Source organism: Gorilla gorilla, chromosome 2, assembly GCF_029281585.2.
Source record: "Gorilla gorilla gorilla isolate KB3781 chromosome 2, NHGRI_mGorGor1-v2.1_pri, whole genome shotgun sequence".
Taxonomy (NCBI): domain Eukaryota; kingdom Metazoa; phylum Chordata; class Mammalia; order Primates; family Hominidae; genus Gorilla; species Gorilla gorilla.
The window spans coordinates 34,157,328-34,171,688 of NC_086017.1; the positions used below are offsets into that span (position 1 = coordinate 34,157,328).

At 36.8% G+C, this 14,361-nt stretch overlaps 1 protein-coding gene across 11 annotated transcripts in view; it reads right to left on the bottom strand.

Moving 5' to 3' along the window:
* THRB (thyroid hormone receptor beta) overlaps positions 1-14,361 on the bottom strand; it is a 377,275-nt gene that overhangs the window by 214,395 nt on the left and 148,519 nt on the right. For all 11 annotated transcript variants that reach the window (XM_031009558.3, XM_063703657.1, XM_019023169.4 and 8 more), the window contains exon 2: positions 4,023-4,094. The gene's annotated coding sequence lies outside the window, so the exon portion shown is untranslated. The remainder of the gene's footprint in view (positions 1-4,022; positions 4,095-14,361) is intronic.

The following is a 14,361-nucleotide window of genomic DNA, read 5'->3' on the forward strand; positions in this document are numbered from 1 at the left end:
CACACATGTTACATTAGCCACTTGACCAAGGAAGAAAAAAAGCAAGAGAGAGAAAAGAGAGAAATAAATTTCAAGAACTTTGGCTCTAGCAGGATCAGTTGCCCAAAGTCCCTGGAATGGAGAAACATATGATTTATATCTTGTTATTTTCCATTTGGTTAAATTGACTCTTAATGACTTGAAATAGGTCCTTTCAAATGGAATTGCAAAAAAGTAAATTCTGCTCAAACTCTTACATTGTGTAATTTCATTTCTGCTCTCATGCACATTAAACTAAACTGGTTGGAGAAAAATCTCTTGCTAAATTAAATTTGGTTTGATCAGGAAATTTGTGTGCATGTGCAGGCAAAGCACAGTATGTGTGGGTTAAAAAAATGTCCTGGTTATTTAAAGTGTTCTTTTTCACGGATGATTCAGTTTTACCATAGCTTCATTAGTGAACTAAATTTGTGTTAATGTGGATCTGTGTTGTGAGTGAAATAGGCTTTGGTTCTTTGTTGGGAAATCACTCAAATAGTAGACATTTTGTCCTTTCTGAAGAAAAATAATACAGCCTCAAAGGCTGGAACATTTGAGCATCTTTAAATCCTTCCTTCTCCAGCTCCACATGACTCTTCTTGCCGTTTCCTAACGCCGTCATCATTTCCTTTTCAAAAACCTTTTCCTTGCTCATCCCAGTCCCATTTCACTCATCAGCCTCTAAAACGCAGAATTGGCCCCTGGGTCCCATCTGTGCTGGCCTATGTCCCTAGCTGTATTTCTGCCGCAATAATTACCTTCCACTTTACTACCTGACTTTTAAAATATACAATAACAAAATTTAAATGAAGTTGTTTCAAAGAATTTCAGGGCAAGGAAAGTGCTTTTTAGACGGTCAAAATGCCCTACTGCAATAACACACGTACAGGGCCCATTATTTCATAGTTCTTGATGCCCGTTGAAAGCAAAAAGACTGAATTCACAAGTAGCCTGTTTGACAGGTACCACTGAAGGCCTTTCAACCTCAGTCACCAGAAGTTCCACTCTGCTAAGATATATGAGAAGTCTGCATTTTATAGGGCATTTAAAAAGCAGTCAGATGAGTAGGAGCAAAGGATTAAAAAAATTATGAAGAATTTGAATTTGATGAATATTGTTAAAAGCACATGTTAAAGTAATGCATGACAAAAATGAGGTTTATATCAGTGAAGTAGAGATTACTGAACAACATACAATCCCAAATTAAAGAAAGGCATCTTTGGGATCCCCGCAGGATGGGGCCTCACTATGGCATCTCATTTCCCTAGGCAATGAGCAATATGGTCTTGGATGGAGAGCCATCAACAACCAATTACATGCTCAGCGCCTCCAGAGGGCCCCAAGCTTATTTTCATCTTTCCTCTCTTTCACAGTATTCCTGATTGCATCAAAATTCTGGAAAGGGTCTCAGGAGGGACATTTCTTTTGGGGGAGTAGCTGAAGCTAAGACTATCCATAACTCTTAGCGTGAGTTCAGATCAGTGTAACCCTGCAGAACCATCCTGAATGTGCCAGACCTGGACCATGTCTTTCTGTACAAACTTAGGAGGCAAAGTCCAGCATAGTTAAAAGCATACAATTCCATGTCATCTGGCTTATTAAGGAAATAATATACACCAGAATGGGTATACAACATGTGTAACGTTTGTCACATGTTTCTCACTTATGGAATTCTTTATATACATGGAAATGGATAGAGAAGCCCAATACCTAAACAGATAAAAGTCCAGCTGCATGTTGGGTGGTGACCCACATGGTCTCTCCCCACCAGCACTCCTCCCAGCACAGACTTTTAAGGGGCTTCTCAGAGCCCTAAAAGCTCAGAGGACCCCATCTGGAATATGGTGCCTCTCTAAACCTCCTGGGACCTACACACTGGGAGGGCAATGATTCTTGGCCTCTGTGGTCAGCGGAATCAAATATTGACCTCTGAATCTCTACTCCCAGAACTCCCAGGTCTCACATCTTAGCCATGTTACAGGTTTCATTGCTTGGAATTCCTTGACAGTGTTTTTCTTTCTGGATTTGGTGATTATTGAACAAAAAATATTAGAACAGCATGATTTTCAATCTTCAGAAACTCTGCGTAATGACTTTAGACTGGATCCAATAAACAGCCCACATAGCTTTAAGGAAATTGATCAAACTCAAATATTTGGCTACAGTATTTTCATTCACTAAATGCCGAATTTATGTTTTCTTTATTTTCCTCTGTTTTTATTTTTAATGGAAGTACAATTTATATAAAGTAAAATGCACAGGTGAGTTTTAACAGATGCCAGGTAACCCATGGTTCTATAAACATTTCCATCACTCTAGAAAATTCCCTCATGCCCCTTGCCAGCCAATCCTCTCTTCTCCCCAAGGTAATCACTATTTTGATTCTTATCACCACAGATTAGTTATTCCTTTTCTAGAACTACATAAAATGAATTAATACAGTGTTCATTCTTTTGTGTCTAATGCCTCACGTTTTCAGCATTTATAGAAATCTCTTCTTAGTTTCCTTATCTGTAAATTGAGGAGAATGCCTTGTAAAAAGAGTGTGCAAGTATTGGGAGGTGCCCCCGGTTTCCTGGTGGGAATGGAAGACCTCTGAGGTCACCTTGCTTGAGGTGGGATGAAGAAGAGGCTGGGGACTGGGGTTGCAGGAGCCTTCTCATCTTTAAACAGAACAGCTGTCCTTTTCCATGCTTTACAAATTGGGGGCCACTGGAAGATTTCCAATGGGAAAAGGAGAGGGCTATTTGTAAAGATGAAAAACACTTAGAGAACCATAGGCCTTGAAGATTCTTAGTGATCTCTTTTTCTTGAACATTCTATAAATTACAAATAGTGTTTTTTGATATGAGAACTATGGCTGGTCCTCTCTAGGGAGGGCTGGGAGACAGAGGCAGCCAGACGGGGGGCCCCAAGGGAGGGCCTGGGCACTGAGTGCTGTAATACTAGCACTGGTTACAATCAGATAGCACCACCCCAACCCAGGCACCTAGACAATAGGCCAGAGGCCATGGGCAAGAGGAGGCACAAAGACAGCATTCAAAAGGCCTGGCTCCCGCAGCCAGTGAGCATTTCTATAGACTCTGCCAGATCCTGACCAAGCCTGAATGTCACCTTATTACCAAAAAGCCATTTTTCCATAGTTAGTTTTTAAACTGCTAAAAATAATAAACACAGAAAGGAAAGTTCTGACACAACCTTATATGCAGAGATAAACTGAAACTGTGTTGTTATAATAATGTAAACAAACTGGATCCTAAATTATAACCCAGTGATCTGAATGGTTGCTTGATATGACCACATACCTCAGGACTGAAAGGCAAATTCAGAAGACTTGCTAGTCAAGTGGATCTTTACTGAACAGGTGCTTGTACCCTATCTGACTCGCTGGAACCAATGGGTTATCTAATTCTCATGCCCTTTTTTTTTTTTTTTTTTTTTTTTGAGATGGAGTCTCACTCTGTCGCCCAGGCTGGAGTGCAGTGGCATGATCTCTGCTCACTGCAAGCTCTGCCTCCTGGGTTCACACCATTCTCCTGCCTCAGCCTCCTGAGTAACTGGGACTACAGGCACCCGCCACCACACCCGGCTAATTTTTTGTATTTTTTAGTAGAGACAGGGTTTCACCATGTTAGCCAGGATGGTCTCGATCTCCTGACCTCATGATCCGCCCGCCTTTTTAGCACTCAAGGAAAAGACACATGGGAAAGGATTGTTGGATCTTCACTGAGCACAATTTTCTGGCATAACAAGTGAAAATGGGCTCTTTTCTCTCACTGCCCTGTTACTCTTCTTTTCTCGAGTGAATTAGTATCATTGCTTTTCTGTTATGTTTTTAGATCATTTAATGCTTTATATTTTTTCTTAATACCTATAGAGTTCAAAACTACATTAAATAACAACAGCAGCAACACTACACATTAGAAGATAATTCCAATAATGCTAAAAAGGGACAATTAATAGCAAAGATCACAAGTCTGCAAATAGTCAAGCTGACATCTGACCTTCTTATTCATTAAATCATGTGTGGAACTTGGCACCCACGCAGGACAGCCAACCAGAAGGAAATCGCAGATCTGGAAAAAAGGAAACACAGAAGATAAATATAATTTGTTGTTTTAAAGTTTCCCAACATTCGATTAATCTACAACTGTTCTTATTTCTATGTTTAAATAGGGTCTGGTTTCAGAGCTATCTCTGATTTTGAATAGATGCAAATAGACTTAGATAAAATCTCATTCTAAAGGGGAGATGGTTTCAGGGAAAGGGACTCTACCACAAGGACTGTAAGAACACATTACAGGCATGGAACAACTTTTGTGAATCTCAGAGATGTACATTTCTGTGGAGTTTTAGGGACAAGACCCAAGAGCTTTGGATTGGCAGTCTGGGAAGATGAATAAAAGGCAAATGTGAACCTCAAACTGTTTAGCCACTTTGTGTTAAAGAGAATCCTGCTTTATCTCAGTAGATGGTTCCTGGAATAGGTCTCAACATATAAGAGCGGCAATTGAGCCGTCGGGTGGGGCACTGCCATATGAAACCTGTGGGGAAGCGATGGGTTCTTCACCAGGGTATGCATCTGAGCATGAAGCCATGGAGCTGTCTAGATTGTGCTAAATGCAATCATATGGTGAACACTTCTCCCAGGTACAAACAAGACGAGAAAGGCAGCCAAACAGACCACGACACCTGCCATGCCACAGAGGATGTCGCCGAGTGGCTGTCTGCATGGCAAGTGACAAGCCACTTTTCAACTAACTGCAGTCCTACAATTTTTGTTGTTGTTGTTGTAAATAACATAGAAATTTTAGAAAAACAGAGGTTAGCAGGGAAAACATCTGGGTTCCCACTACCCAAAATATAAATATTTTGTCACCTATGCTCTAATTTTTTTAATTTAAAAAAGGGTATATTTTAAAATAACATGAAGAATGCCTTTTTTTAATTAGAAAAATTAGAGCATAGGTATAATCTCCTTGACAACCCCACACCAAGCCCAGAATGTGAGTTGGTTTGTATCTTTCAAGACCACTATTTTTCCTTTTTAACATTCACATACATAAATGCATATCCAAGGCAATGAACAATGTTTGTGTATTTTTAATTTACCTATATGATATGAATCTCTGTGTATCTTTTGTTCTACATTTTTGACTCAATATGATGGATGTGGGCTTGAACCATGCTAATCTATACCAGCTCATTCCCTTTAACTGCCACATTGAGTAAATACATACTCAGTTGTTGGCTTTTCACCCAATATCCAACGTTTATGGCTACATAAAAGCCCTTGTTATATCATTAAAGTGATTGTTGGTTATGTGTGGGTGTGCATATGTATGTGAGCATAAGCAAATTTTCTCTGCTCTTGACTCTGGGCTTCTGAAGAAGCTGCCCTGTCTTGTTTCTGCAGTGGTTCTTCCACCCTATGACTCCATACAGTGGACACTCAGTATGTTAAAAGGAAAAATGTATTTATTAAAATTGACTTGCTTATTACTAATTTTCTTTCCTTTTAAAACAACATTAAGGTATACTTTGGAGTTGTATTTATTTATTTTCTTCAAAATCTCTCTGCACCGCCCATTTCATAAACCTTCAAGTCCAAAACCTTTAACTTCACCTCACCATTTGGCTGACAGTCAGAAACTCTGATAATGTGCGGCTGAAGACCAAGGCAATTAAGAAGCTTATTCAAAAAGGATTCTCAAAGACTACATTAACAAAGCCAGGAAGGCTTGTGTTTGTAGCAGTTGTTATGACTTTATGGCAATTATGTATACATATACACCATTACCCCTGACATTAATATATAAATACAAAACTGTATATATATATATATTTTTTGGATGCAAAAATTGGACCTCAATATTTTTTTGAGAGTGTAATTTTGATTTAGGCTTTGAGCAATATATCTCAACTTGACTCTGTGAAAAACCTAAAAATTCTCATATAATTAATAAGTTTGTATACACAGCATTTATTAAACACACATTATGGGCTGGGTTGTTCTAATTATTTTGTCTAATTTCACATAAGGTAATCCTCACAATGATCATATGAGGTAAGTATTATAAATGACCCCGTTTTCCAGATGAAGAAAGGAGAGGAGAAGAGTTAAGCATTTTGCCCAAAGTCGAACAGTGCAGAAGAGGCCAGCCAAGAATCGCACCCAGGCAGTCTGATGTCATGGGCCTTGTTCTAAATGATTGAGAACAGATTTAGGTTTTAAAGATAAAACTGCAAAGAAGAAAATGAAACACTGTCACTGAGGTGGTTTCCAACTTTTGCTATAATACAAACATGCGGCATCTTTTTCATGGTGTGCCTCCAACTGAGAACAAACCAAACTAGAGTTCTTCAAGTAGACAAATTGAAAGTGATTTCCCAGTGATGAAGGAAATTTAAAGCAACAAGTTCAAGCCCCAAACCCTTCCAACTTAAACATACCCATTTTCAGTTCTTCTCTTTAGAAAACAGGGGCTGTGAATTTCTTCGTGGCTCAAAGGAGACTGCCTAGTTTTGTTTACATAAGATTCAAAGCAAAAATGAGAATCACTCCCTGGGACAGCTTTAGCTCAGAATGTGTGTTCTTTGCACATTTTTAATTGGAGCACAAATATATTAACAGTGTGGTTATTTTGTAGTTTCAAAGGAATCTGTTTTGTAACTGATTCATATTTATATTTGGAATATATTTATTTCTGGGCATGAAACAGTTCATTTTGTTAAGCCATCTGACCTGAGGTGAGGTTGGCACTATTTCCCATGACTGCTCCCAATTAATGCAAATTGAAGGTTAAAGGATAAATAAAGTCCCTCTAACTTGGTTTACTAATATGTTATTTATAAATGGCTCTTTACTGGCCTATTTTTTTGACAGTAACTTTGTATGAATGAAATTGCACAGAACAAACTAGCAAATACATAATGCATATTTTGTTGCAAAGCATTTAAAGGGTTAAATTTAAATGAATTCAATTTTAAAGGGGTTAATATTAGAGCAAAATTAATTCCTCCTCCTTCTCCTTCTCCTCCTTCTCCCTCTCTTCCTCCTCCTCCTGCTCCTCCTCCTCTTCCTCCTCCTCTTCCACCTTCTTTTCTCTCTCTCTCTCTCTCTCTCTCTCTCATCTCTGGTTTTTCACTAAATCATATGAAGCCTGAGCTAGATTGATTGCATTGTATTAGTGGCCCTTTTTTTTTTTTGTAAAGTGCTTATTCATTCTTTTAAAGTTTTATTTTGACAGTTAAATAGTATCCCATAATATCACACTTACTGAAGGCCAGTGAAGTCTTTTCTTCTGCTATCCAAATAGGACTACAAAGCATAACACTGTGTAAGTGCCAGTTCTCACACATACAAGTTAAAATATAGAACAAATCTCAATAAAATTGGCCATTCAATGGGAATGCACATTTTACATTGTGATTGTATTTCCAAATTAGATTCTATAGAGGTTGTTTCAATTTATGTCTACGTCTGAAAGTCCTGTTTCTCCATATCTTTGCTAATATGTTATTAAACATTATATTTATCTATTTGATAGCAAATAAATGGAATCCTAGTTAGAATTCACATATATCTTGGGTAGGTAAAGCTGTAAATCTTCTGATACGTTTAAACATTATTTGTATTTCTTATTGTGTGAATTTTCCTCCCTCTGTTTCCTTCCTTCTTTTTTTTCTTCCTTCCTGCCTTCCTTTCAATGATTTGCCCATGGTTTTCTGCTACGTTGGTGGACATTTTGTTATTGACAAGCCATCACATTATATCTTCTAGATAAACAAATTCTTTTTCTTTTGGCTTTGCTTTTGGGAGTTTTGTCAATATCTATTTTTTTTTCTAATTTTTCCCTCCTTCCCTCCCTCCCTTCCTTATTTCCTTATTCCTTTCCTTTCCTTTCCTTTCTGTGGTAAAACAATTAACATGAGATCTACCCCCCTTTTTTTTTTTTGAGACAGGGTCTCACTTTGTCACCCAGGCTGGAGTGCAGTGGTACAATCTTGGCTCACTGACACTTCCACTTCCTGGCTCAAGCGATTCTCCTGCCTCAGCATCCTGAGTAGGTGGGATGACAGGCGTGTACCACCACACTCAGCTAATTTTTATATTTTTGTAGAGATGGGATTTTGCCATGCATGTTGCCCAGGCTGGTCTCGAACTCCTGAGCTCAAGCGATCTGCCTGCCTCAGCCTCCCAAAGTGCTGGGATTATAGGCATGAGCCACCATGCCCAGAGTATAACAAATTTTTAAGTGCAAAATACAGTATTGTTAACAATAGGCACAATACTTTACCCCTCCCTGCATCTACCCTTTTATCATGTAACTTTGTAGTTCCTCTCACTGAAGAGGTTAAGTCTATTCTCCTGTGCTTTTTGATTGTGTTTTTGGCCATGTGACTTGCTTTGGTCAATGGAATGTTATCAGATATGCTGCATATAGAAGTCTGAAAAAGTTCTTGCTATATTTAAGTATTTTCTCTTGCTCTCCTGTGATTGCCATGAGAATATGCCTTAGACAGCTTGTTATGGATGAGAAACACATAGCGGAGTTGACTCACATCAGTTGTCTCCACCAAGGCCACCCCAGGTCAGCCTAGACCAGCCAAGTCCCATCCATATAAGACAGCCCAGGGAAGATGAGCAGAGTCACCTAGCTGACATACAGCTGACCACAAATGCATGAGTGAGCCCACCCAAGACTGACAGAATCACCCAGCCAACTCTCATACTCATGAGCTACTGAATGCTAATCATTTCAAACTATGTTTTGTGGTAATTTGTTACTATCCCTGGTAATTCCAAATAATGTCATTATGCACTAGATAACTGATAGAGGGCTTATCCCTGTTGCACTCGAAAAAAAAAAAAAAAAGAGAGAGATGCCTACATAGAAAATGGTTTAAAAAATTCAGCAAATATCCATCAACCACCAGCTGTATCAATCAGGGTTATCCAGGAAGACATAAACTGGTTTAAGTATTTAAACAGAAAGATAATAATGCAGGGGATTGATTACGTAAGTGAAGGAAAAGATGTGCAGTCGAACAGGGGAGAATGAGGCATCCAGCAGGAAACCCCTAAGCTATCAAGATGAGAATGGAGGTGTTGATATTGGAGCCCTGGGGTTGGGGTCATTCAGCAGAAACTGAAAGCTTTAACTGGCCACTCCAGTAGGAACTGAAGCCACAGAGGAGACACAACTGTTGTCAGAGATATTGTCTGAGGCAGAGAGAGTGGAGAAGAAATACCCTGGCTTCTCCCTTCCTTCAGTCCTCCGATCTTCCTCCAAGGCCTTCCAATGGCTGAACCCAGAGGAGGCACATACCTCAGGAGGCAGCCCCTCAGTAATACAGAGGCAGGGCATGGAGAGGATCTGTGGGCAAGCAGGTGAATACACAGTCATGCTGTGCAAGGTACCATACAAGGTGTTGCTCAGTGCTTTTGTGACATCCTTAAAAATAACAGAATCAGAAAAGATACAGGGCTTGAAGGTTAGAAAGGGCCCAACTAGGTGGAAATGAGGGAAAGAATGCCCAGGCTGCAGCAACTATAGGAGCGAAGTGCAGGAAATACCGAGGGAATAGCAAGTATTCTGGTTTTGCTTAGAAGGTTGTGTGTTTGGGAGAGGGAAACAGAGGTAGAGAATGGGTGATGAGGCTGCAAAGGCAGAAACAGTGCTACAGCTTGAAAGACTTGGTTCTAATCCAAGCAGATTGGACTTTTGTTCTAAAGGCAATGGGAAATTTAATGGCTCTGAGCAAAGGATAATATAATACCTGTTGTGCATTAGGAATATTAGCCTGATAGAAATGTGAAGGATCAATTAGAGAATGGCAAACTAGACTAGGGGTTATTAATTTAAGTGTAGACCTCAGGGAATTCACAACCCTCCTTAAGTAATTTGTAGAAGTTTGTTCGAGCATTTAATTTCCTGAGAGATGGTGCATAGCTGTTGCATGGATTTCAGTGGAGTCTATGACCTCTGACCCCATCAAAACTGTTTAAGCACCAGAAGCAAGGAAGTCATCTAGAAAGCTTCTATCATAATTTCTTTAATGAAGGTCAAAAACATAACAGTGGCAATGGAAATAAAAAAGGAGAAAATGGAAACATTTATGAGGCATGGACTAAACAAATAATCTAGCTGAACCTGAACAGAAACGAAACAAGCGCAAGAATACTGAAAGGCTTAACTATGGGCAACATCCATCTGTTATTCTTTTTCTTCCTTCTATAAAATAGACAAAGCAACTCCTGTTTCCAAGATACCATAACAATTTACTAAACTAGAAAGTTCTAAGATAAACATAAAGCATATATATCATCACTGCCCATCTCCCATGTTCACCACAGAGATGACTAATCAATTGCAATCTTTCTTTACTACTGAATCCAACCACAATCTCCAAATCCTTCTCAAACAGCACCCAGACAGGCATTGCCAACCAGTTTAGGAAGAAACTTACATGCCATCTCTGCTGTAAGGCATTTTCTAGAGCTAGTATTTTTATTAATATTTATTGTATTGACTGTTCTTTAGTTTCATAAAGATCTAGTACCAGTGAATGGGTATATTTGGCAGAATGTATTACATACTGATATATATATATATTTATTTATATATTATATATTATTTATTTATATATTATATATATATATATTTATTTCCCATATGTGGGAAATTTAATCACATACAGTTGGATTACTAACTAGGTCTTACCCAAGTTCATGAATCCATTTAATGTTAATTCAAAGCAATTGACACAGATTTTAACTAAGCTGAATTAGGAGGGAAAACTGTATCTACATGAAAACTTACTCTATTATCCAATTATCATAGTAAAGTTTTAAAAACAGCACATGTCATCACAATCAACTATGAGCAACTATATTGTTTGGTAAATTCTGAACTCCAATCACTGGCAAGTAGGTATATAGTATTGCCAAAAGCCACCTGTGTTTTAAAGGATGGTGACTTTTGGGTTGGCATTTGAATGTCACTATGGTGATTTTATTTCCTTGGGATGTTTTCTATCTGACATTTGAAAAGACATGTAATTTCACCATAGAACCACAATAAAGACAGATTCAGATAAGCCAAATTTGTTTTCTACTTGTAGTTGATCAACAAGAAAATTACTACTCTCTACATCAGCATGAAGACTTGCCCTGCTCCCCTGAACATCAAATTCTGACATATGACCTGTTCAAACAGAAACAAATAACATTTGGAAAACTATCTATATAGAAAAATATTCTCACAAAATTGTAAACAAAATCCTCTAATGTACTAAATTCCCAGCAGTAATTATCTGACCATGATCCACAATAAAAAATAATGTTTTAACCTGTAACACACATATACACAAATATGTAGGGATATATATATATCTCCGAAACAAAAGTTCCACAAAATAATATTCTTACTCCTGTGATACACTTGGATACCTTCTATTCCATTTAACTCTACCCTATTTTGTTCTATTTTATGTACTATTTCATTTTTTAAAAAGTTAGTAATAATCTGCTAAATTGATTTCATTACCCACTAATATAGCCCAACCACAGTATGAAAAACACTACTGAAGCAAAATGACTAAAGTACTCTGACTTTATTCACCAATGTAAACATATCCACAAAAGACCAATCCTGAGCAACTTAGCAGGGGAAAAAAAAAATCTCTTGGCTTGCTCCCTAGTATCCTGGATGAAGCCAAGGTTTGCTGAGCCAATTTTTGTAGTTTGTGGTTGACAATGACTGAAAACTGAAAGGCAGAGATCAAATCCTCACTTTCCCTCTCAACACATCTCTTCCGCTGGGTAATTTATACAGTGCAAGTATCAAGCTATTCAATTTTGCTGTCATTTACTGTTCTTTTTCCAACAGCAATGGAAACACAGCATCAGTTTACTGTCTTCTCTCTTAGGTAGAATTAGATTATTGTCCCTCCTACCCCTTTAAACAAGGATGGCATTCACCACTTCAGAGAATCACTCCTAGAGGATCGCCAAACAAAGCATGGCAGGGAAACCACTATCCATGAAGGAGCAATAGCAGAATCTGGGGACTGAGGTTGTCAGTCAAGGTTATATACAAGAACAAGCTTTATAATGGTTCTTTTGATTGAGTGGACACAATTAGAACTGAAACAACATAATAATAAAAACAAATAGACACTTTAGGCATGCAGAGTGCAGCAAACTACTCTGTGCCTCAAGTTCCGTAATAGGACAATAACAATACTTAATTTATAGAGACGTGATGAAGATTAAATTAGTAAGTTCAATATTAAAAGTGTATAAAGTGCTTAGAAGAGTGCCTGGCTCAAGAAAGCATGCTGTAAGTGTTGTTTTTATTATTATGCTGGCCCAGGGAATTGGCAGATATTGGTCTAGTTCTATGCTGAACTCAATACAAAAACCCAGGAAAAGAAGGGATGGTTCTAAGTGCCCCTAGAGTTATGCTCCACATTTAAAGTGTCAAACTGGGACACTTTTGAGGAGTGTTGGATTGGCTCATTGTATTGATTGTGGGGATGCTTTAACAGCGTATACATATGTCATAATTTATCAAATTGTATATTTTAAATACAATTTATTTTATGTCAATAAGACTTTAATAAAGCTAATAAAGTTTGCTTTATTTAATTAAAATTTAATAAAGTTTGCTTTATTTAATTAAAATTTAATAAAGTTTGCTTTATTTAATTAAAATTTAATACAGTTTGCTTTATTTAATTAAAATTAAATAAAGTTAATAAAGCGGACCAAAACTAAAAGAATATTTAAAGAAGTATACTTCCAGTAGAAGGAGAAATATCCCAGATGGGAGCTTGGAAACACAGGAAGGAATGATGAACAACAGAAATGTTAAATACGCAGTAAATCTAAATGAATATTGACTATTTAAAACAATAATTGTTATATCTTGTGGGATTTAAAACATATCTAGAATTGAAATGTGAGACAATAATACAAAAGGGAGGAGTGGTAAGCAAAATTAAGTCCCTTGCATTTTCTGGAAAGTAGTCAAAGTCACAATTTATACTATACACTAATAAATTAATGATTCACTTTGTAATTCCTAGGGTAACCACTAAAAGAATAAATGACTAACAAGCCAGTAGAGGTGAAATATTTCATTAATTCAAAATATGGTAACAAAGGAGAGGAAAAGGAACAGTAAATAAAATGTCAAAGAGTAATATGATGGATTATAACCCAAATATATCAGTAATTGCATAAAATGCAGAAAAACAGTTCACAAAATATACATATACTAAATTATTTTTAAAATCCCAGTTAAATGCTGCTTAACTGAGACACTTCTGATATTAGGACACACAATTTCAAAGAAAAAAAGGATTGAAAAAATTACATGTAAATTATGTTAATATCAGATACTGTAAACTTAATGACAAGGGATATTACTAGAGATAAAAAAGACATTTCATAATAGTAAAAGAATCCAATAGAAAGATATGAGTGCTAAATCTGAATGTACCTAGTTATTAAGCCTCAAAATATATAAAGCCAACATTGCTAGAACTAGAAAAAGAGATAAGAAAATCCACAATTAATGTGGGAGGGTTTAATACACCTCTCTCAGTAACTGGTAGAACAGGCTGTTAAAAATGAGTAAGAACGTAGATAAGGATAAGGTGATGAATACATTTGACCTAATTGATTTATAACATTACAGCCAACAATTACAGAATACACATTGAACATTTACCAAAATTTATGTGTTGATAATAAATGAGTCTGAATAAATTTCAAAGATCAAAAATCAAACATAAGATGTTTACTGACCACACTATAATTAAACAGAAATCAATAATAAAATAACTAAAAATTACACAAATATTTGGAAATTAAGCAATACCCTTCTAATTAACCCATGGGTCAAAGATTAAGCACAATGGAAATTAGACAATATTATTAACTGAAATAGAAGAAAACATGCCATCTCAAGTGTGTGAGATGCAGCTAAAGGTGTGAGTGGAGGGAAATTTCTATACTTAAATGCATGTATCAGAAAAAATGACAGCCAAGGATCTAATAAGACAGTCAATGATTTAAGTATCCATTTCAAGAAGTCCTAAAAATAATACCATATTAGGGTCCACAAAAGTGGAAAGGAGAAAATAACAAAGGTCAGACATTAGTAATACAGAGAACAAAGTTACTGTAACAGAGAAAATCAATCAAGTCAAAAACCGGTTCTTTGAAAATACTAATAAAATCATAAACCTATAGCCAGATTTATTAAGATAAAAGAAGAGAAAGGAAAAATTACATAAAAATAATAAATAATAAAAAAGAATAAAGAATTT